The sequence below is a fragment of the Bos javanicus genome, chromosome 12 (genome assembly GCF_032452875.1).
Source record: "Bos javanicus breed banteng chromosome 12, ARS-OSU_banteng_1.0, whole genome shotgun sequence".
NCBI classification, from domain to species: Eukaryota; Metazoa; Chordata; class Mammalia; order Artiodactyla; family Bovidae; genus Bos; species Bos javanicus.
The window spans coordinates 85,105,605-85,128,217 of NC_083879.1; positions in this window are offsets into that span (position 1 = coordinate 85,105,605).

The following is a 22,613-nucleotide window of genomic DNA, read 5'->3' on the forward strand; positions in this document are numbered from 1 at the left end:
GCACCAGCACCCTCGGCCTCAGCCTTGGGGAGGAGAGATGGAGCCACAGTCATGCTTCTAGGCCTGCCGTCGAAGCGGGGAGAAGCGAGAACCCCCTCCCAGGTGTTTTTGCTGGTTAGCACTGGAGAGCGTGAGGGGAGCAGTCCTGTACATGATACACGTTTCTATTTATCGAAGTCTGGTTGACCTACACTACTATGTTAGTTTCAGATGAAAAAAAAAAAAAAGTGAGTGGTAGTCGCTCAGTCGTGTCTGACTCTGTGACCCCAGGGGACTGTAGCCCACCAGGCTCCTCCGTCCATGGGATTCTCCAGGCAAGAATACTGGAGTGGGTTGCCATTTCCTTCTCCAGGGGATCTTCCAGACCCAGAGATCAAATCTGGAAGGTTTTTCCACGCTGCTCTGGCTCAGGCAGCTCATGTGACCTCTGCAGGGGCTAGGGGACATCCATTGACTTGATTTCTTAGTGACCAGCTGACTTCTTCTCCAGCTGTGACGCGCTCTGCTCCACCCCTCTGTGAGCCCAAGGAAGGAGGGGCTTCAAAGTGGGGAGGGGGTCCTGATGAAGCGGGGAGGGCGCTGCTGGGAGGGAGGTTCTTTCTTAAAGGCTTGTGGAGAAAGCTGGTCAGTCCTGCTCCCTCAGACCCTCTCGGGGAGACCCTGGTCTCTGGTGCGGTGGCCCCGGGGAGGTTTCTGCCCTTGCAGTGCCAGGGGAGGCTGCTGGACAGTGCAGGAAGCCTGACCCCGCTGTGCCTGGGGTTCTTGGTCAGGCCTAATTGAATCCACTAGTCAGACCCCCAGCATCCTTCTTGAGGGACACAGGAGTGGGGCAGGGGTCTCTGCTCAGGCTCGCTCCCCATTTCTCAGGCTCGTCAACATCCGTCCTTGCACATTGCCAGAAACCACTGAGCTTCTTTCCAGAGGAGAGAGCAGGCAGAGGTCAAAGGGAATCTTCCTTGGAAGTGACAAGTTGTTATGTTTCCAAAAAACAAATGGTATTCAAAGACTCAGTTTTCCAATAAGGCCCCCAAATCCCTAACACCCCCTCCTGGGTCTTTCCACTCTAGTCTGCTCTGCCTGTCTTTTCGGGGAGCGTTGAAAAGTCCTGACAGGCGCCCCTGCTCCTCCCCCTGCAGCCCTCCCCTAACGCCGACGCCCCCAGGTGGAGTGGTTGCTGACACCTAGGGAGGGCCACCCCCACCTCCAGCCCCTGGCCCCAGGCTCGGATAATCCCTGACGCCCGAAGGTGGCCTCAGATGAGGGAGGGCCCACCTCCAGCCCCCGGCCCCAGGCTCGGGTAATCCCTGACGCCCGAAGGTGGCCTCAGATGAGAGAGGGGCCCACCTCCACCTCCAGCCCCGGCCCCAGGCTCGGGTAATCCCTGACGCCCGAAGGTGGCCTCAGATGAGGGAGGGCCCACCTCCACCTCCAGCCCCAGCCCCAGGCTCGGGTAATCCCTGACACCCGAAGGTGGCCTCAGATGAGGGAGGGCCCACCTCCAGCCCCGGCCCCAGGCTCGGGTAATCCCTGATGCCCGAAGGTGGCCTCAGATGAGGGAGGGCCCACCTCCAGCCCCTGGCCCCTGGCTCGGATAATCCCTGATGCCCGAAGGTGGCCTCAGATGAGGGAGGGCCCACCTCCAGCCCCGGCCCCAGGCTCGGGTAATCCCTGATGCCCGAAGGTGGCCTCAGATGAGGGAGGGCCCACCTCCACCTCCAGCCCCTGGCCCCAGGCTCGGGTAATCCCTGATGCCCGAAGGTGGCCTCAGATGAGGGACCCCGGTCATGGTCACTGAAAACAAGTCCGTGAAGAAGCCCTGTAGAAACAGCGACTCGGCTTTGCCTTATTTTCACTGGGGAAGTGCCGCTGGCGTCTTACTCACCCTTCTCACCCAGACGTCCAGCAGGGCCCCCCAGCTGCTGTGAAGATGGGTGAGCCCTGCCTATTCCCACGGTCCCAGCTGCCGCCTGCTGGCTGAGCCTCTGCTCCCCGTGACCACCTCCTGGGGTGTTCAGGACCCAGGAGAGCCTGACCACAGAGGGGCCAGGACCCGGGGGGGTCTGTGGTCACGCCACCCGGCTGCGAGGGGTCCCCGTCCCTCTGAGGGTGCCCCGCGGCAGCCACGTGCAGAAGTGCCCCCGTGTCCCTGAATGGCCCCTCCTCTGTTAGCTGGCCTCCCCCTGTTGTGTTTCCACGCGAACTGCTCCCACCTGAGGCCCTGGTTCCTGGTCTGCTGGGGGCAGGGGCAGACCCAGGGAAGACGCTGCCCCACAGGCCTCTGTGGGGTACGGTGGGAACAGGAGGGGTCCCAGCTCCAGCCCCAGCGAGCTGGTGCACTAGAGCTGGCAGGTGTCCTGCGGGGCTCTCGGGACACCCCCTGTGGTCCAGACCCAGCCTAGCCAGCCGCTGCTTCCTCTGCCTGCCAGCTCCACTGGGCACCCTCTCCCACCTTCACCAGTATGTCCTTCTTGCTCTGCATTTGACTGGGGCTCCCCTCCCTTCCCTGGTGGCTCAGCAGATAAAGAATCCGCCTGCAAAGCAGGAGACCCGGGTTTGATCCCTGGGATGGGAAGATCCCCTGGAGAAGGGAATGGCAACCCACTCCAGTATTCTGGCCTGGAGAATCCCATGGACAGAGGAGGCTGGTGGGCTACAGTCCGTGGGGTCACAAAGAGTCAGAGACACAACTCAGCGACTAACACTTTCACTTTCCCCTCCTTTCAGAGCCATTTTCACCACCGCCGACCCATTTCTGAGTCCTGGGCACAACGGGAACCTGATCTTTTCCATCAGCGCGTCCCTCTGGTCCTTCGAGGGGACCGCGTGATGCAGCGCCACCTTCATCTGCACGCCGCCTCGCTCCCAGATGGACGTGTAAGCTTTGCCCAGACCGGGCCCGACTTCATACTTTCTTGCAGCTCCTAATGGACCTTGACACGGAGCTCGGGTTTGTTTTGTTTTCGTTCAGGAAGAAAGTTCTTCTGATAGTAGTTTTGCATGTATTCATTCATCAGACAGTCACTCGACTTCTCAGTAAATGATGACCGGATTATCAGGTCTTTTTCATAACGTCTTATTTCACACCTACCACGTAAATACGCTCTAAATAAAGACAGGCTTCTAAGCACAGTGTTTTGTGTGCTGGGAGGAGAAAGCGCTTGAAGATGGGTGTTGTGTGTGAACAGCAGCGTGCTCAAGGGAGTGTATCCGTTTGTCCCCCTTTCAAGCCTCCTGCCTTTGTAGCTAAAGCCCCGCAGCCTACCTTCCATGGTTACACGTTCTCCTGGCCTGCAAAACCCTCGACTCTTCACCTATTAACTTTTCCAGGCAGCGAGGAGACTGAAGAAATATGACGGATGAGCCTGTCGCTGACATTACACCCCGTTACTAAATCAGAAGAAAGGGTAGACACACCCAGCTCCGAACAAATCCTTCTGTGTCCTGGGACCAAAGGGTGGACAAGCAAAAGCGCAGAGCAGACGGACGGACAGACTGCAACAGGGAGGCACGGACGTCCCCGCGGGAGAGAAGCCTGCTGCCAACTTGCTTTCTGTTTCTAAGAATCCGCTCCACGCACTGCCCTCCTCACACTGTCTAGACAATCTCAGAGTATCACATAATTCGCAGGGGCTGGATATTTTCCTGTTTACTGCAGAGTTAGTCTACAAAGGTCACTGATAAAATAATCTTTGGAACTGGTATGAGAAACATCTCAAAAATCCAAGAAACTTAAGAGCCAGCCATACCAGCACTTTCTGATACTGATTCATGGATAAAAGAAACCCGCAACACGCCCGGCCGGCCCTGGCTTCTGGCAAGGCTTTGACAGGTGTCCAAACACGAGAGAGTTTGTGTCCACACACGTGACGGACACAGGACTGTCTGCCCCAGTAAGAGCCCAGAGCCCGATTAATACACAGGGCCCTTCAAAATGACATGCTTGGAATGAATTTGATGGAGACACTGAGTACTTTGTCTAAAAAGAGAAGGAAAAAAAAGAGAGAAAAGGAAGCAAAGGAGAAAGAAACAGGGAGAGAGCGGATGGAGGGGAGGATGGGGAGGATGGGGAGTGGACGGGGGAGGATGGAGAGGATGGAGGGAACATAGGGGATGATAGAAGGGAGGATGGGGAGGATGAGGAGGATGAGGGGGAGGATGAGGAGGACAGGGGAGGATGGGGAGGATGGGGGAGGATAGAAGGATTGGGGAGGATGGGGAGGATGGAGGGAAGATAGGGGACGATAGAAGGGAGGATGGGGAGGATGAGGAGGATAAAGAGGATGGGGGAGGACTTCATAAATGAGGGTGACACCTTTGTTCAGTGCGGTTTCCACTTTGGGACTCATGCCAGGATTTGCCTTTAGAAAATGAACAGTTGGGTTTCCAATCACAGCGTCACTTTTTAAGACCTACTGTGCGGTTTTGAGCTCACAGCCTCTCACCACTCCAGCACCGTGCCCCCACCGTTCCTGGGGCAGGGGGCTCTCTCGCCCTGGAACATGGGGTACAGAGCAGGCCTCCCACGTGGGTGCCGGGATGGTGGCAGGGGGGCTCTCTGTGGGTTTCCAGTCCCCTCTCCACCCCGAACGTTTAAGGACTGGCAGAGCGCGAACAGATCTTTTCCTGGTTAGTAAAGCATCTTCTCTTTAATGTGTCCCTTTTCACTCTCCATGTGTGAAAGGAACGTCTGTGAGATTCAGGGGCCCAGACACAGGTCGGCCAGCTGACTGATGGCCTAGAAATAGCCTCCTTTGGGCTCTGGGAGCCCTGTCACCTGACCTCAAGGAAGCGCATCTCTGCTTCCCTGAGTGGGGTCGGTCAGCCTGCGACAGCGAGAGCCATGCCTCTGACTCTGCTCGAAACAGAAGCCACGGCTACTGTGCTGGTTTCTTTCCAGGATAAACATGGATGTACTGAAATAGGTCAAAGCAGAATTTTAAGAGCCACAAGGGCATGCATTCTAACGTTTTAAACTCTAAATCTAAGTGTGGTGTAGAGGTGGTTATCCAAGTGGTGGCTGAACAAGCCCTGTGTCACACAGGCAAAGTCAGTGCGGTGGGAGGTTTTGATGGAAGAACCATTGCACAGTCACACACATTTAGACACAGCAAGGGTGCAGAGCATTCCAGACCAGCAGGCAAGCAAGACCTGCCCGGTCCCTGGATGGGAGTCCCTCCAGGGAAAACAGGTCACAGACACACAGCTCAGGTCTCTGGGAGCCTGGCTTTAAACCCAGTAACAAAACAGATGCAGCAGAATTACGGAATAATCCCAAAGTGATGCTGTATGGAGGGAGATTGACCCTGATCAAGCTCAACTTACAAGGTGCCATGTCCTCAGTCTTTATTTTAATGTGTGTGTGAGAGAGAGAAAGGAGAGGGTGTGCATTTGTTATTATTCTCAGTCGCTCAGTCGTGTCTGACTCTTCGTGACTGCACAGACTGTAGCCCCCCAGGCTCCTCTGTGCATGGAGTTCTCCAGGCAAGAATACTGGAGTGGGTTGCCATGCCCTCCTTCAGGGGATCTTCCCGATCCAGGGATCGAACTCGCATCTCTCATGTCTCCTGCACTGGCAGGCAGGTTCTTTACCACTAGCGCCACCAGGGAAGCCCAAGGGTATGTGTGACACCCCAGCTCCAGTGTGGGATGATACAGGATACAGCAAACAACTCAGAAAATGGGTTAAATTTCAGGTAAAATTCATTTGAAAGGTGACGTAGAGTGCTTTTTTTTTTTCTTCTTGATCTCTGCTGCTGCTGCTAAGTCACTTCAGTCGTGTCCGACTCTGTGCGACCCCATAGACAGCAGCCCACTAGGCTCCCCCGTCCCTGGGATTCTCCAGGCAAGAACACTGGAGTGGGTTGCCATTTCCTTCTCCAATGCATGAAAGTAAAAAGTGAAAGTGAAGTCGCTCAGTCGTGTCTGACTCTGAGCGACCCCATGGACTGCAGCCCACCAGGCTCCTCCGTCCATGGGATTCTCCAGGGCAGAGTACTGGAGTGGGGTGCCATTGCCTTCTCCAGTGCATAAAAGTGAAAAGTGAAAGTGAAGTCGCTCAGTCGTGTCTGACTCTTAGAGACCCCATGGACTGCAGCCCACCAGGCTCCTCCGTCCATGAGATTTTCCAGGCAAGAGCACTGGAGTGGGCTGCCCTTGCCTTCTCCCTTCTTGATCTCTAGAGGAAGAAATAAGCTGCATTTCATGACACTCGGTCTTCGTCCTGTCTTCTCGGGGTGCAATGTTCAGCTGAAAATGGGACAAACATGTTAGTGGTAGTCAGACCGTAGAGTTCTGCTTCTTTTTTTTTTAATGGAAAAATTCAGTGATGCTCCAGAAATAGTCACCTGAACATCAGGAGACCTGATGTCTGAGTTCACGGTTGGGCGGCCTCAAATGTAGGGATGAGAGAGACACGAGTGTTTCCATTGCTCTCCAGCCCTCCCGTGATCCAAAATTTGTTTAGAAAGCGAAGACTGTCCTGAACGGAGGCAGTCGCCTCTGCAGGGCTTTAGGAGCGTGCATCCTACCCCTGGGCGTGCACCCACCTCCCACCCCCGGCTTGGACCCGCGTCCGCCCCCTGGTGGATCCCGCCCCCGGGCGCGGACCGCACCCCGCGCAGAGCGTGCACCCGCACCCCTGGCCTCTGGGCGCGGACCCGCCTCCCGCCCCCTGGTGGATCCCGCCCCCGGGCGCGGCCGCATCGCGCCCCCGGGCGTGCACCCGATTCCTGCGCCGGTGGTGCACCCGGGCCACTGGGCCTCTGGGCGTGCACCGGCTTCCCACCCCTGGGTGTGCACCCGCACCCCCACATCCTGCCCCCGGGCGTGCGTGGACCGCATCCCGCCCCGGGCGTGGCCCGCGTCCCTGGGCCTCTGGCTGCAGGAAGGCTGGCGCTGCAGGCCAGGGGGCTGGAGGACCTGCCTCTGCCTTTCCCAGCGACGCCGGTGCCTCGGGGCCACACGCTGAGAAGCAAGGCGTGAGAAGAGACATACACTGTCCACTCCTTACGTCCTGGCTACCAGGGTCAGATCCAGCAGCCCTCAAAGGGGCTGATAGAGGGGCAATTCTAGTCCTGTGATGAAGGCCCACAGAGGTTACGGTGAGAGCCCGGGGGAGCCTGGGCTGAGCGTTGTGTTTGCACCGTGAAAGGAGTTCCCAGGGAGCCAGTTTGGAGAGGGAAGGGCCTCCCTCCACTGAGCCGGTACTGATGGGGACACCACTGGCTGCCCCGGATGCTCCCTTCAGAAGTGTGCGGATGAGAACCGGCCCAAGGCGGCCAAGGCAGCGCTCTGACCCGCAGAGGCTCTCACATGTCACGGGCAGGATCCGGGGGCAGCCAGAGAGCGGTCTATTCACAGGGGGCGCTCACCTATCAGTGTTTCAGTTCATGTTACTCCAAAGAGATACTCAATTTTTCTTAAAGAAGGGTCCCTGCCTACTCATCCTCCTATTTATCAGGGTTTGGGAACGGGAGGCGGGGACCTCTCCACACACCCAGGAGGACTTGTGGTCCCTCCCTCGGGCGCCACGTCTAGACCCGTCCTCCCCGACCTCTGCGTATCAAACAAAGCAGGTGACCTGTGACTTTTCCTTCCCATCCTCTCAGAGGTTTGGTTGTGGATGTAAGGGTGCCCCCCTCTCTCTTTCTTACCAATCTAGGCTTCCCCAGTAGCTCAGATGGTAAAAAATCTGCTTGCAATGTGGGAGACCCGGGTTTGATGCCTGGGTCATGAAGACCCCCTGGAGAAGGAAATGGTTTCCTGTTCTTGCCTGGAGAATCTTAGGGACAGAGGAGCCTGGCAGGGTACAATCCATGGGGTCATGAGGAGTCAGACACGACGGAGAGGCTAACATCTCTCTTTTTTACAAATCTATTTTTCACCATCAGCGTTCTATCAACTGGTTGTTGCGTGCTCATCGGTTTCTCTGTAATTTTACAATTATTATGATTCAAATTTCAAAGGAATGACAGCTTCCTTGCCTACTTGCAGGATGTTGGTTGACAAACGTGTAACAAACACATCACATATAGACAAAGGGAACCTGCAGCTGAGTAATTCAGTGGTTCTGTGTATGACAATGTTTCCTGTCTGGAAAATACCATTGTGTATACAAAACAAGTGTTCCTTCTTATGAGCATGATATTCATATCCTACCTTTGTAAAGAAAAAGAAATACTTAGCATGAGCTCCTTTCTAGTGAAGGTGACTCAACTCAAAAACCTAGCTTGATGACCAAAAAAGTATGGGAAAATTTTTGTTTATAACCAGACACACGATGCATACTAAGGGGTGATAGGAAAGAGGGGGAACCCTGGCTATCCCGGGCTGGAAGCTGAGCCTGGACTCTGCTCAGCTGGGATGGGCTGCTTCCTACCTTGCAGCTGCTGGGTATGAACTACACAATCTGGCACTTGAGCAGACAGTCTTAGCTTCCGCTTGATGGAGATTTGACATCCACGCTGGTACCGTCTCCTTTTACAGGACTGAAGGGTGAGCAGGGTTGAAGTGACCTCCTGGGGCCAGTCCAGGCTGTCTCCCTCTTCCCAGACACCAAAGCCCCCAGAGTCCTGTGAGAGGAGCCCAGGGCTACCCTCCGGATCCTCCCTGGGCTCTCGGCTCTCTGCCCCTTTCCTCCCCTTGGTGTGGTTTACTCAGCCCGGATCCCCCTTCTTCCAGGAGAGTAGAAATAATCTGATAATTAATCTGGACTCATAAAAATAATGTAATTGCTTAATAAACTTTTCTTCCCAAGAAAAAGCTGAATTAAACTCTTCTGAGCTCTCTGGACACAGTTAAATTATTACATGTATATTGAATGCATTTTATGATACATTAAAATATATATTGGGGCTTCCCTGGTAGCTCAGCTGGTAAAGAATCCACCTGCAATGCAGGAGACCCTGGCTCGATTCCTGTGTACATAGTAAAATATATATTATAATGAAGGTCATCGTGATGATGACATTACATCAACAATAGCTAGCTATTAAGCCAGCACCTCCTAAACACATGCAGTCAGAACCACCTGGAGTTTGATCATTCAGGGCTTTCCCTGGCGGCTCAGATGGTAAAGCATAAGCCTGCAATACTGGAGACCCAGGTTCAATCCCTGAGTCAGGAAGATACCCTGGAGAATGGAAGGGCTACCAACCCTAGTATTCTTGTCCGGGGAATTGCATGGACAAGAATGCAGCCAAGTGGGCCGTAGTCCATGGAGTTGCAAAGAGTCAGACGTGACTGAAGTGATTAACGCTTTCACTTTCAGGCTTGGAGCGACCCCCATGACCTCTGTAATTAGTTAATATTAGTCCGGTAATTATGTGCACTATATTCAAATACGAGATCCCTACAAGGAATGGTGGCTGTGGGTACCTGGCAGTGTTTATTGGGTGGATGGTCCTTCTGTTCCATCAGAGACCACAGATATGACAGCAACGTCACTGCTGGTAGCATCTGGGCAAGAGGGATAAGTTAGAAATTTGGGATGAACAGATACACACCACAGCCTTGTCTAACTCAATGAAACTACGCCATGCCCGTGGGGCAACCCAAGACAGGCGGGTCATGGTGGAGAGGTCTGACAGAATGTGGTCCACTGGAGAAGGGAATGGCAAACCACTTCAATGTTCTTGCCTTGAGAACCCCATGAACAGTATGAAAAGGCAAAATGATAGGATACTGAAAGAGAAACTCCCCAGGTCAGTAGGTGCCCGATATGCTACTGGAGATCAGTGGAGAAATAACTCCAGAAAGAATGAAGGGATGGAGCCAAAGCAAAACCAATACCCAGCTGTGGATGTGACTGGTGATAGAAGCAAGGTCCGATGCTGTAAAGAGCAATATTGCATAGGAACCTGGAATGTCAGGTCCATGAATCAAGGCAAATTGGAAGTGGTCAAACAAGAGATGGCAAGAGTGAATGTCAACATTCTAGGAATCAGTGAACTGAAATGGACTGGAATGGGTGAATTTAACTCAGATGACCATTATATCTACTACTGCAGGCAGGAATCCCTCAGAAGAAATGGAGTGGCCATCATGGTCAATAAAAGAGTCCGAAATGCAGTACTTGGATGTAATCTCAAAAACGACAGAATGATCTCTGTTTGTTTCCAAGGCAAACCATTCAATATCACAGTAATCCAAGTCTATGCCCCAACCAGTAACGCTGAAGAAGCTGAAGTTGAACGGTTCTATGAAGACCTACAAGACCTTTTAGAACTAACACCCAAAAAAGATGTCCTTTTCATTATAGGGGACTGGAATGCAAAAGTAGGAAGTCAAGAAACACCTGGAGTAACAGGCAAATTTGGCCTTGGAATACGGAATGAAGCAGGGCAAAGACTAATAGAGTTTTGCCAAGAAAATGCACTGGTCATAACAAACACCCTCTTCCAACAACACAAGAGAAGACTCTATACATGGACATCACCAGATGGTCAACACCGAAATCAGACTGATTATATTCTTTGCAGCCAAAGATGGAGAAGCTCTATACAGTCAGCAAAAACAAAACCAGGAGCTGACTGTGGCTCAGCCCATGAACTCCTTATTGCCAAATTCAGACTTACATTGAAGAAAGTAGGGAAAACCACTAGACCATTCAGGTATGACCTAAATCAAATCCCTTATGATTATACAGTGGAAGTGAGAAATAGATTTAAGGGCCTAGATCTGATAGATAGAGTGCCTGATGAACTATGGAATGAGGTTCGTGACACTGTACAGGAGACAGGGATCAAAACCATTCCCATAGAAAAGAAATGCAAAAAAGCAAAATGGCTGTCTGGGGAGGCCTTACAAATAGCTGTGAAAAGAAGAGAAGCGAAAAGCAAAGGAGAAAAGGAAAGATATAAGCATCTGAATGCAGAGTTCCAAAGAATAGCAAAAAGAGATAAGAAAGCCTTCTTCAGCGATCAATGCAAAGAAATAGAGGAAAACAACAGAATGGGAAAGACCAGGGATCTCTTCAAGAAAATCAGAGATACCAAAGGAACATTTCATGCAAAGATGAGCTCGATAAAGGACAGAAATGGTATGGACCTAACAGAAGCAGAAGATAATAAGAAGAGATGGCAAGAATACACAAAAGAACTGTACAAAAAGATCTTCACAACCCAGATAATCACGATGGTGTGATTACTGACCTAGAGCCAGACATCCTGGAATGTGAAGTCAAGTGGGCCTTAGAAAGAAAGCATCACTATGAACAAAGCTAGTGGAGGTGATAGAATTCCAGTTGAGCTATTCCAAATCCTGAAAGATGATGCTGTGAAAGTGCTGCATTCAATATGCCAGCAAATTTGGAAAACTCGCAGTGGCCACAGGACTGGAAAAGGGCAGTTTTCATCCCTATTCCCAAAAAAGGCAATGCCAAAGAATGCTCAAACTACTGCACAATTGCACTCATCTCACACGCTAGTGAAGTAATGCTCAAAATTCTCCAAGCCAGGCTTCAGCAATATGTGAACCGTGAACTTCCTGATGTTCAAGCTGGTTTTGGAAAAGGCAGAGGAACCAGAGATCAAATTGCCAACATCCGCTGGATCATGGAAAAAGCAAGAGACTTCCAGAAAAGCATCCATTTCTGCTTTATTGACTATGCCAAAGCCTTTGACTGTGTGGATCACAATAAACTGTGGAAAATTCTGAAAGAGATGGGAATACCAGACCACCTGATCTGCCTCTTGAGAAATTTGTATGCAGGTCAGGAAGCAACAGTTAGAACTGGACATGGAACAACAGTCTGGTTCCAAATAGGAAAAGGAATTCGTCAAGGCTGTATATTGTCACCCTGCTTATTTAACTTACATGCAGAGTACATCATGAGAAACACTGGACTGGAAGAAACACAAGCTGGAATCAAGATTGCCGGGAGAAATATCAATAACCTCAGATATGCAGATGACACCACCCTTATGGCAGAAAGTGAAGAGGAACTCAAAAGCCTCTTGATGAAAAGGAAAGTGGAGAGTGAAAAAGTTGGCTTCAAGCTCAACATTCAGAAAACAAAGATCATGGCATCCAGTCCCACCACTTCATGGGAAATAGATGGGGAAACAGTGGAAACAGTGTCAGACTTTATTTTTGGGGGCTCCAAAATCACTACAGATGGTGACTGCAGCCATGAAATTAAAAGACGCTTACTCTTTGGAAGGAAAGTTATGACCAACCTAGATAGCATATTCAAAAGCAGAGACATTACTTTGCCAACAAAGGTTCGTCTAGTCAAGGCTATGGTTTTTCCTGTGGTCACGTATGGATGTGAGAGCTGGACTGTGAAGAAGGCTCAGCGCCGAAGAATTGATGCTTTTTTTTTTTAATTGTAATTTTCTTTTTTTTTTCTAATTTTATTTTATTTTTAAACTTTACATAACTGTATTAGTTTTGCCAAATATCAAAATGAATCCGCCACAGGTATACATGTGTTCCCCATCCCGAACCCTCCTCCCTCCTCCCTCCCCATACCATCCCTCTGGGCCGTCCCAGTGCACCAGCCCCAAGCATCCAGCATCGTGCATCGAACCTGGACTGGCAACTCGTTTCCTACATGATATTTTACATGTTTCATTGCCATTCTCCCAAATCTTCCCACCCTTTCCCTCTCCCACAGAGTCCATAAGACTGTTCTATACATCAGTGTCTCTTTTGCTGTCTCGTACACCGGGTTACTGTTACCATCTTTCTAAATTCCATATATATGCGTTAGTATACTGTATTTATGTTTTTCCTTCTGGCTTACTTCACTCTGTATAATAGGCTCCAGTTTCATCCACCTCATTAGAACTGATTCAAATGTATTCTTTTTAATGGCTGAGTAATACTCCATTGTGTATATGTACCACAGCTTTCTTATCCATTCATATGCTGATGGGCATCTAGGTTGCTTCCATGTCTTGGCTATTATAAACAGTGCTTCGATGAACATTGGGGTACAGCCTTCAGAATGGGAGAAAATAATAGCAAATGAAGCAACCGACAAACAACTAATCTCAAAAATATACAAGCAACTCCTACAACTCAACTCCAGAAAAATAAACGACCCAATCAAAAAATGGGCCAAAGAACTAAATAGACATTTCTCCAAAGAAGACATACAGATGGCTAACAAACACATGAAAAGATGCTCAACATCACTCATTATCAGAGAAATGCAAATCAAAACCACTATGAGGTACCATTTCACACCAGTCAGAATGGCTGCGATCCAAAAGTCTACAAATAATAAATGCTGGAGAGGGTGTGGAGAAAAGGGAACCCTCTTACACTGTTGGTGGGAATGCAAACTAGTACAGCCACTATGGAGAACAGTGTGGAGATTCCTTAAAAAACTGGAAATAGAACTGCCTTATGATCCAGCAACCCCACTGCTGGGCATACACACTGAGAATTGATGCTTTTGAACTGTGGTGTTGGAGAAGACTCTTGAGAGTCCCTTGGACTGCAAGGAGATCCAACCAGTCCATTCTGAAGGAGATCAGCCCTGGGATTTCTTTGGAAGGAATGATGCTAAAGCTGAAACTCCAGTAGTCTGGCCACCTCGTGTGAAGAGTTGACTCATTGAAAAGCCTCTGATGCTGGGAGGGATTGGGGGCAGGAGGAGAAGGGGACGACAGAGGATGAGATGGCTGGATGGCATCACTGACTCGATGGATGTGAGTCTGAGTGAAATCCGGGAGATGGTGATGGACAGGGAGGCCTGGCGTGCTGCGATTCATGGGGTCACAAAGAGTCAGACACGACTGAGCGACTGGACTGAACCGAATCATTTTGCTATTCCCATGAAACAGTGTAAATCAGCTATATTTCAATAAAATACACAAAGAATATATTTTTTAAAAGATGTGCATAACACACAGCAGGTCACAATAACTGATGCTCCTGAGGCATTTCATCCAACCCGCTTGTAAGGCAGGTGCTGTCAGGCTCAGTACCCCTAGTTTACAGGAACAGACACCGCCGGGCCACAGTCTCACAGCCGGTAAGGGGCGGCGGGGTTGGCGGGTACGGTCTGGTTCCAGAGTTCGTGCCCTTGACCTCTCACCCCGTTGCCTTTGTCAGAATGTGTTGCTTAAGCAGATAGCGCCATGGAGATTTTATTGGTCCTTAGGGGGGAAAAGAATTTCACCTCTTGTTTTTCAGTTCTTTCTTCAATTGTTCCAAAATATATAAGCTCCATGGTTTCTGCTCATGAAGATCCAGCAAGAATTTAATTCTCCTGCAGAGTAAAAATGACATCAGTTCTGAGGGTTTGATATCTGTAAATTACACGCTGTTGCTGAAGAGAGTTTAATTTACATCTCACTTAATTCCTCTCAGTGACGAAGGATCTCTGTGTCATTTCCAAGAAATACAGGATGAAATTTCGTGGAAACCTCAAGGGCTTGCTTTGCCGGTGCTTTGTAAGTCCTGACTCAACTTCAGTGGAAATTAAGTGATATGTTCTTTCTGATGAGAAGACAGTGTGTTCCTACTGACATCTTTGAGTTCAGATAGATTTAAAAAAATTTTTTTTTAATTTTGTATCGGTGTAGAGTTGAAGAACAATGCTGTGTTACTTTCTGGTGTAGAGTAAAGTGACTCAGTTACATGAGTACATGAATCTATTATATTCTTTTTCAAATTCTTTCCCCATTCAGGCTATTTCAGTGTTGAGCAGAGTTCCCTGTGCCGTGCAGTAGGTCCTTGTTAGTTATCTATTTTAAGTATAGCAGTGGGTACGTGACAGTCCCGAACTCCCAATCTGTCCCTCCCCCACCCTTCCCCCAGTAACCTTAAATTTGCTTTCTAAGACTGTGAGTCTGATTCTATTGTGTAAATAAGCTCGTTTGTATCATTTTTTCCTTTGGAATCACGTGTGAGTGACACCATCTGACACTTGTTTATGATAAACATGAGGTCCATCCATGCTGCTGCGAATGGCACGGTTTCGTTCCTTTCAACAGCCGAGTAATATTCCACTGTCTGCAGCTACCACATCTTCTTTATCCATCCGTCTGTCGATGGACACAGGTAGCTTCCGTCTTGGCTATTGTAAACGGTGCTGCCATGGACGCTGGGATGTGTGCGTCCTTTTGAACCGTGTTTTAATTATTTCACCCTTTTATTTCATTTCTTTTATTTTTGCTGTGCTGGGTCTTCATTGCTGACAGTGGGCTTTCTTGTGTTGTGAGGGGGCTACTCTCTGTTGCAGTGATGGGCTTCTCATTGCGGTGGCTTCTCTTATTGTGGGGCACAGGCCGTGGGCGCACAGGCTTTGGTAGTCACTGCACACGGGCTCAGTTGCTCCGTGCATGTGGGATCTTCCTGGACCCGAGACTGAACCCACGTCCCCTCCATTGGCAGGTAGACTCTTACCACTGAACCAACAGTCAAGTCTTACTTCAGACTTTTAAAGAATGAATTTTTAAAGAACCAACTACTTACCAAAAGTAAGATTACGTATTTTTTCCTTGGACAGTTTGGCTCCTGGCTAGAAGTGGGGACTTTATGTTTTCATGCCTAATCCTCCCCTAGATAGTGGTGTAACCAGGGGACTCCTTCAACCTCCCAGGCTTCTGCTTTGCTCCTCTGTGAGTCAGAATGGAAGATTCCTCAGACCTCCAACACCCAGAGTACATCATCCTACGCACAGACAAGACCTTGGTACCAACAAAAATGAGGGAACCCTCAAAGACAGGCTTGCTGTTTTCCTAACTTCGGTCCACCTTTCTGGGCAGAGGATAAACTGCTCACTATAACAGTAATACGATTAGTGATGAAAACGAACAAGATAGAGAGCATCAGAGAAAATGACCCTTTTAGAAGTAAGTGGTCACTCCTGCCTTCTGGTTGTAAAACACCAGAAAGATATCCTTCAAAAAAATATCCTTCCCAGACTGGAGCACCCACGTGTAATATCCGTACTTTGTGGCCGGCTAATATTGTCAATTATTTCTCATAAATGTGAACATGAAGTCGCTCAGTTGTGTCCGACTCTTTGCGACCCCACGGACTGTAGCGCACCAGGCTCCTCTGTCCAAGGGATTCTCCAGGCAATAGGACTGGAGTGGATTGCCATTTCCTTCTCCAAGGGATCTTCCCAACCCAGGGATCGAACCGGGTCTCCTGTGTCGTAAACAGACGCCTTACCATCTGAGCCACCGGGGAAGTCTATTATTTCTCAGTACTGTGTCAATGCTGGGTTTTCCAGGTGGCTTAGTGGTAAAGGATCTGCCTGTCAAGGCAGGAGATGTGGGTTTGATCCCTGGGTTGGGAAGATCACCCTGGCAGAGAGCATGGCAACCCACTCCAGTATTCTTGCCTGGATAACCCCACAGAGGGAGGAGCCTGGCAGGCTGCAGTCCATGGGGTTGCACAGAGTCAGACATGACTGAAGCGACTGAGCGCGCACGCATGCACCGCGTTAATGCGTAACCAAATGCGTCAGCTCTAGTGGGAGAGAGAGTGAAGTACAAGAGAACGCTGGCTAAGAACACGTGCCAGGAGGAGGGAGGTAGGACCCCTGGCACTAGTTCTTAGGGATTCTCTTAGGATCTTGCCTCCCTGGCAAGAAAAACTGAGATCTGAACATGGTGAGTCTCATTGAATAAGCATGTACTGCGAATCAAGGGTAAGGCGTGCCCTGGTGACTAAGTTCTAGACGCTCTGGGTCCAGTGAATAGGAGGGCAGTGGGGGGCACATCATTTCAGCCATTTCTCCTCCTGCAATCTTTCTCCTGCAATCATTCCTCCTCCGCCCCAGGCCCATGTGCCCTCGGAGCGGGTAAGGGCCATGTAGCATGTCCTGTAAGTAAAGGATGAACAGAGGGCTGGTGTCCGTTCTGGGGAAGGATTTAAGGCCCCGTGTGTAATCCTCCACTCCTTCTCCTGCACAGAGCTGCCCGTGTGCCCCGGGTGGTGTACAAGAAGTCGGTAGGGCTCCTCCCAGCCTGAGCGCGGCCTCCAAGCCCACGGCCTGGGGCTCTGAAACACCCAGGTTTACCATGAACTCTTCATGAGCCCCAGAGGTCTGTGGTGTCCAGCACGCATTCCCTGGGGATTTGAAGAGGCAGCCACACCTGGGCCATCTAACAGAGGAGACCCCCAGCTCTGCGGGCGTATGCTCTAGTGAGGAATGGACCGGTCAGCTACATGCGGGTCCTTTTCACACGGCCAGAGAGCCTTGAGGGACAGAGAAGGGAGGGGAGAGTGAGTGAGACTGGGTCGTCATGGAGATGAGACGTTTAGGGAAGTTTCTGTTGAAGAGATCAGATAGCAGAGAGAACAAAGAAGCTGCTTCATGAGATGCTTGAATAGAGTGTTCCGGGAAAGGAGAGGACCAGGGACAAATTCCCAGAAGCCAGACAAGTTTGGCTTATTGCAGGAGCCAAGCGTGAAGCAAAGCGGGTTTCGGCACAGATGAGATGAGACGTCCAGGGGCCGGCTGACCCAGGTCTCACGGGCTGGGCTTACTCAGCTAGGGCTGAGGTTCTGTGTGGTTCCGCCTTCATCCTGCCAGGGCAGGTGGCTGAGGAGAGAAGTGACATGACCTGACTGAGACTGAAAAGGCCGCCGTCCAACTGCAAGAGACTGTAAACAGGGTGCTGGGCTTATCATACTGAGTGAGCTCAAGAGAGGTTGAGTGTTGTTGGGCAGAAAGCATTTCAGTCCCACACTTCATGAAACCAACAGTTTCTTTAAATGTAAAGAAAAAGAAAAGTATCTATCATATAACCCAGCTATTCCATTCCTAGACGTTTACTCCACAGAAACAAAAACATATACCTCACAAATACTCGTACACAAAGGTTCACAGCAATTTTATTTATTAGACCAGAACAGGAAACATCCCAAATGCCCGTCAGCAAGACGAACAGATTCTGATATATCCATACAGTGAGATAACACTCACCAATAAAAGGGATTAAACTACGATGCGCACAGCTGTGCAGGTGAACCTCAAAATCATTTTGCTGAGTAAAAGCAACCAGACGTGAAACACTAAATCGTGCACACTTGTATAAAATTCTGTTAAAGGTGAGCTCATCTCTAGCTGCAGAAACAGGGTTGCTGGTTATCTGGGGAAAGGGGGGAATAGATTTTATGGAGAGGCGAGGAGACGAGGACTTCAGACTTTCTGCTGTGTGTGTGTGTTCGTGTGTTGACATCTCATGGTGGTTTTAATTTGCATTTCCCTGGTGACTAGCAGGGTTGAGCATCTTATGTGTCTGCTCATCTGTATATCTTTTGTAACATGTGTCTGCAATCTCCTGCTACTTTTAATTGGGTTTTTCATCTTCTTAATATTGAGGTGGAAACTTAGTATTATACATTCATACAAAATGAATGAATACAAACTACTTTTTTGTGAGTGTTTTTTTTTATTTAGCATACAAAAATACACTGAAAAGAAAGATTTCAAGAGTTAAACTTGTAACATTACTTCAATCTCCAAGGTCTTTGCCAAGTAATTAAATGCTAAGGCCTTGGAGAGTGTTCCCCTATTAACAAACTCTTCTTCATCCCCTCCACATGTACATATTACATATATTTTCATTGGAAACTTTCTTTGTATCCCTGGCTTATCATACTTGTTCATGGAGAATCAAATGTTTGGTGCTCCTTAATTCTACTTGCTGTTGTTTTAAGTAAGAGTTTTTATGTATCCACATAAATGTGCTTTCTTAGGTTAGTCTGAGTTTGGGCTGTGTGTGTGTGTGTGTGTGTGTGTGTAGCAGGCAGTATTGTCATCACATTTTGATACTCTAGTTTTGTTGACTTATGAAAAAGAAGTCTTTCTAAAGCTCTGCAATGGTTTAAACAGTACTGATACTATGCTTGGAGTCTAGAAGGGACTCTCCAGTGAAACTGGACCAGGTGCTTTTTTCGAGGAGTAGCACTTTTCACAGGAAAAATAATGGGATTTGTCTGTTGCTAGAAGGTTTAAGCAGCGAAATAATGCCAGTAAAGCTTATGAGACTTCAGAACATCAAGTTGATGTTCAAGGTGGACCTCAGTTTCAACACGGCCCCGATTTCAAGAGATTCCCCCATCTAAGGAACTACAGTTTGCCTTCCAAATACTTTGGAAAGAAGGGAAATTTACAAGAAAGCCACATCACCAGCCGTTACACCATCCTCAACATTTTCTTGTTCCTGAATAATTCATAAGAATGGGAGAGGTTTAATCGGGGAATCCCAGCATTGACAATTCTCCTTTGTCACATTCTTCTGACTCCAAGCAGAGGGGCTATCCATTGTTGGGCTCGAATAGAATATAAAATTAAATTAAATTAGCTGACTTACATTTTGTGACCTTCAAACCCTAAAAGATGATGCTGTGAAAGTGCTGCACTCAATATGCCAACAAATTTGGAAAACTCAGCAGTGGCCACAGGACTGGAAAAGGTCAGTTTTCATTCCAATCCCAAAGAAAGTCAATGCCAAAGAATGCTCAAACTACTGCACAATTGCACTCATCTCACATGCTAGTAAAGTAATGCTCAAAATTCTCCAAGCCAGGCTTCAACAGTACATGAACCGTGAGCTTCCAGATGTTCAAGCTGGATTTAGAAAAGGCAGAGGAACCAGAGATCAAATTTCCAACATATGTTGGATCACTGAAAAAGCAAGAGAGTTCCAGAAAAACATCTATTTCTGCTTTCTTGACTATGCCAAAGCCTTTGACTATGTGGATCACAATAAACTGGAAAATTCTTAAAGAGATGGGAATACCATCTTACCATGGTAGACCAGCTTACCTACCTCCTGAGAAATCTGTATGCAGGTCAAGAAGCAACAGTTAGAACTGTACATGGAACAACAGACTGGTTCCAAATTGGGAAAGTAGTGCGTCAAGGATGTATATTGTCACCCTGCTTATTTAACTTGTATGCAGAGTACCTCATGAGAAACTCTAGGCTGAATGAAGCACAAGCTGGAATCAAGATTTGCCAGGAGAAATATCAATAACCTCAGATATGCAGATGATACCACCCTTATGGCAGAAAGTGAAGAAGAACTAAAGAGCCTCTTAAAGAAAGTGAAAGAGGAGAGTGAAAAACCCAACATTCAGAAAACTAAGATCATGGCATCTGGTCCCATCATTTCATGGCAAATAGATGGGGAAACAGTGGAAACAGTGACAGACTTTATTTTTCTGGGCTCCAAAATCACTGCAGATGGTCACTGCAGCCATGACAATAAAAGATGCCTGCTCCTTGGAAGAAAAGCTATGACCAACCTAGATAGCATATTAAAAAGCAGAGACATTACTTTGCCAACAAAGGTCCATCTAGTCAAAGCTATGGTTTTTCCAGTAGTCATGTATGGGTGTGAGAGTTGGACTATAAAGAAAGCTGAGTGCTGAAGAATTAATGCTTTTTGCTTTTGAACTGTGGTGTTGGAGAAGACTCTTGAGAGTCCCTTGGACTGCAAGGAGATCAAACCAATCAATCCTAAAGGAATTCAATCCTGAATATTTACTAGAAGGGCTGATGCTAAAGTTGAAGCTCCAAAACTTTGGCCACCTGATGTGAAGAGCCGGCTCACTGGAAAAGACCCTGCTGCTGGGGAAGATTGAAGGCAGGAGACGAAGGGGACAACAGAGGGTGAGATGGTTGGATGGCATCACAGACTCAATGGACATGAGTTTGAGCAAGCTCTGGGAGTTGGTGATGGACAGGGAAGCCTGGTGTGCTGCAGTCCATGGGGTCGCAAAGAGCAGGACACAACTGAGTGACTGAACTGAACTGACTTAAATTTTGTGGCCTTCCATGATACTACCTGATTTTTCTGTATTTAGACTCCTCTGTGGCTTTTCTCTCAGCACCCTTCCTGCTGAAGCTCCAATACTTTGGCTACCTGATGGAAAGAGGCGACTCATTGGAAAAGACCCTGATGCTGGGAAAGACTGAGGGCAGGAGGAGAAGGGGGAGACACAGGATGAGATGGTTCCATGGCCGACTTAATGGACATGAGTTTGAGCAAATTCTGGGAGATGTGAAGAACAGGGAAGCCTGGCATGCTGCAGTTCAGGGAGTCGCAAAGAGTAGGACACAACTTAGTAACTGAACAAGAATAAGCCTTCCTTTGCCTCTTTTTAGGTTATTGGTGCCTAGTATTTGGGTTTCTTTCTCTTGCTTTTTGTCTTTATGCATCTCTCATCACCAAAGACAAAATCTTTGCTTGGTATAGAAAACCCCAAATGGCCGCTCACATGCAGGCATCACGGGTGATGACCTCATGTGGTCCTTCTATCAACTTTATTGATATCATTTGCTCAAAATAGACCCAGACCTAGTGAACAGAGGAACTGAATTAGCTGCTGACATAGTTAACACACACACACTCACCGACGGCTCATTCCTTCTAGAAGAAAAAAGTTGGGTCATTAACCTGTGATCCAGAATAAGCTTTAGTGACCTCAGATGGTAAACAATTCCAGCCTGCAGCAATGTGACTGTCCCCAACTCTCTTATTTATAGTACAAGGGACAAGAGTGTGTCATGCAGAATTGAAAATGCTTTCCTATTGGCCTTATTCATCAACCTGGTATTAGCTTCTCTTTGGTGAAATATTATTAGCTTGTTTAAGCTTCATCAGGTCTTATGAAGTCCAGAATTAACATTTCACCTACATGGTACAGTGGAATGTAGTTTTCTTTTGCTTCATAAAGAGCAATCATGTTTCAGGTGCCCTGTGAATCCACAGCAAACGAATTAATCTTTGTCTAACAATGTTAATTAGGGTGGTATTTAGACCTGAGTCTCCCAAACCCTGTTGGGGCCATGACTCACTCAGAGATCCTCAGGTTGACATAAAAAGCTATCAGCTCACATTCCTTTGTGAGTAGAATTTCTGACAAAAATTTATACATTGTAAGTTTAAAGGTAATTATTATTATTTTTTAGGCAGGCAGAAGATACTGTGATTTTCCATGAGTTCCTGGTGAAAAGTCACAGGATTTCCTACTGAGACATCATCTCTAGCAATTCTGCATGTTGATGGCAATCTAAGGGCATGGCAGGCATGTGACAAAATTGAGCCACTTTCATAAAAATCAGATGTAACTGAGTCACACGGACGGATGATCCAGACTGGTTGATTCATTGGTACAAAGGCACGATTCACCCCGGGGAGCAATCTTCCAGAAGGGAAAATGACAAATAAATTTCAATGTCAGGAAGACTCCTCAGTGACCTATCAGAGGAAAATTCTGCATGGTCAGGACGCCTCCCCAAAGAGACACTGTTCAGGGAACATCTATTAGCAGTAAGTAGGTGAAGGTTCCAGTACATCCTGACTTATGCCAGTTAATGTCTGGAATCGAAGGCTATGGAAAGCAGGAGATAAACTATAAGTAAAGCAGAAACTTGCAGAAATACTTGGCAGGGTTAACTGCATTCCTTTAAGGCTATGGATGAAGTAACTCGGAGCACGGCTGAAGTTAATGTGAAATAAATGAATTGTTTGGTGGAGGCACTTGGCAGGAGAAGGGAATACACAGAAGAACAGCCTGGGAATTATTACTGAGATACGGAAAAGCTGTGGATTGTTGCCAGCTTTCCAGTGACTTAATAAGCTGTGATGTTTATAAAAAGCCTAGTATGTTCTATGCTTCTAAATTTA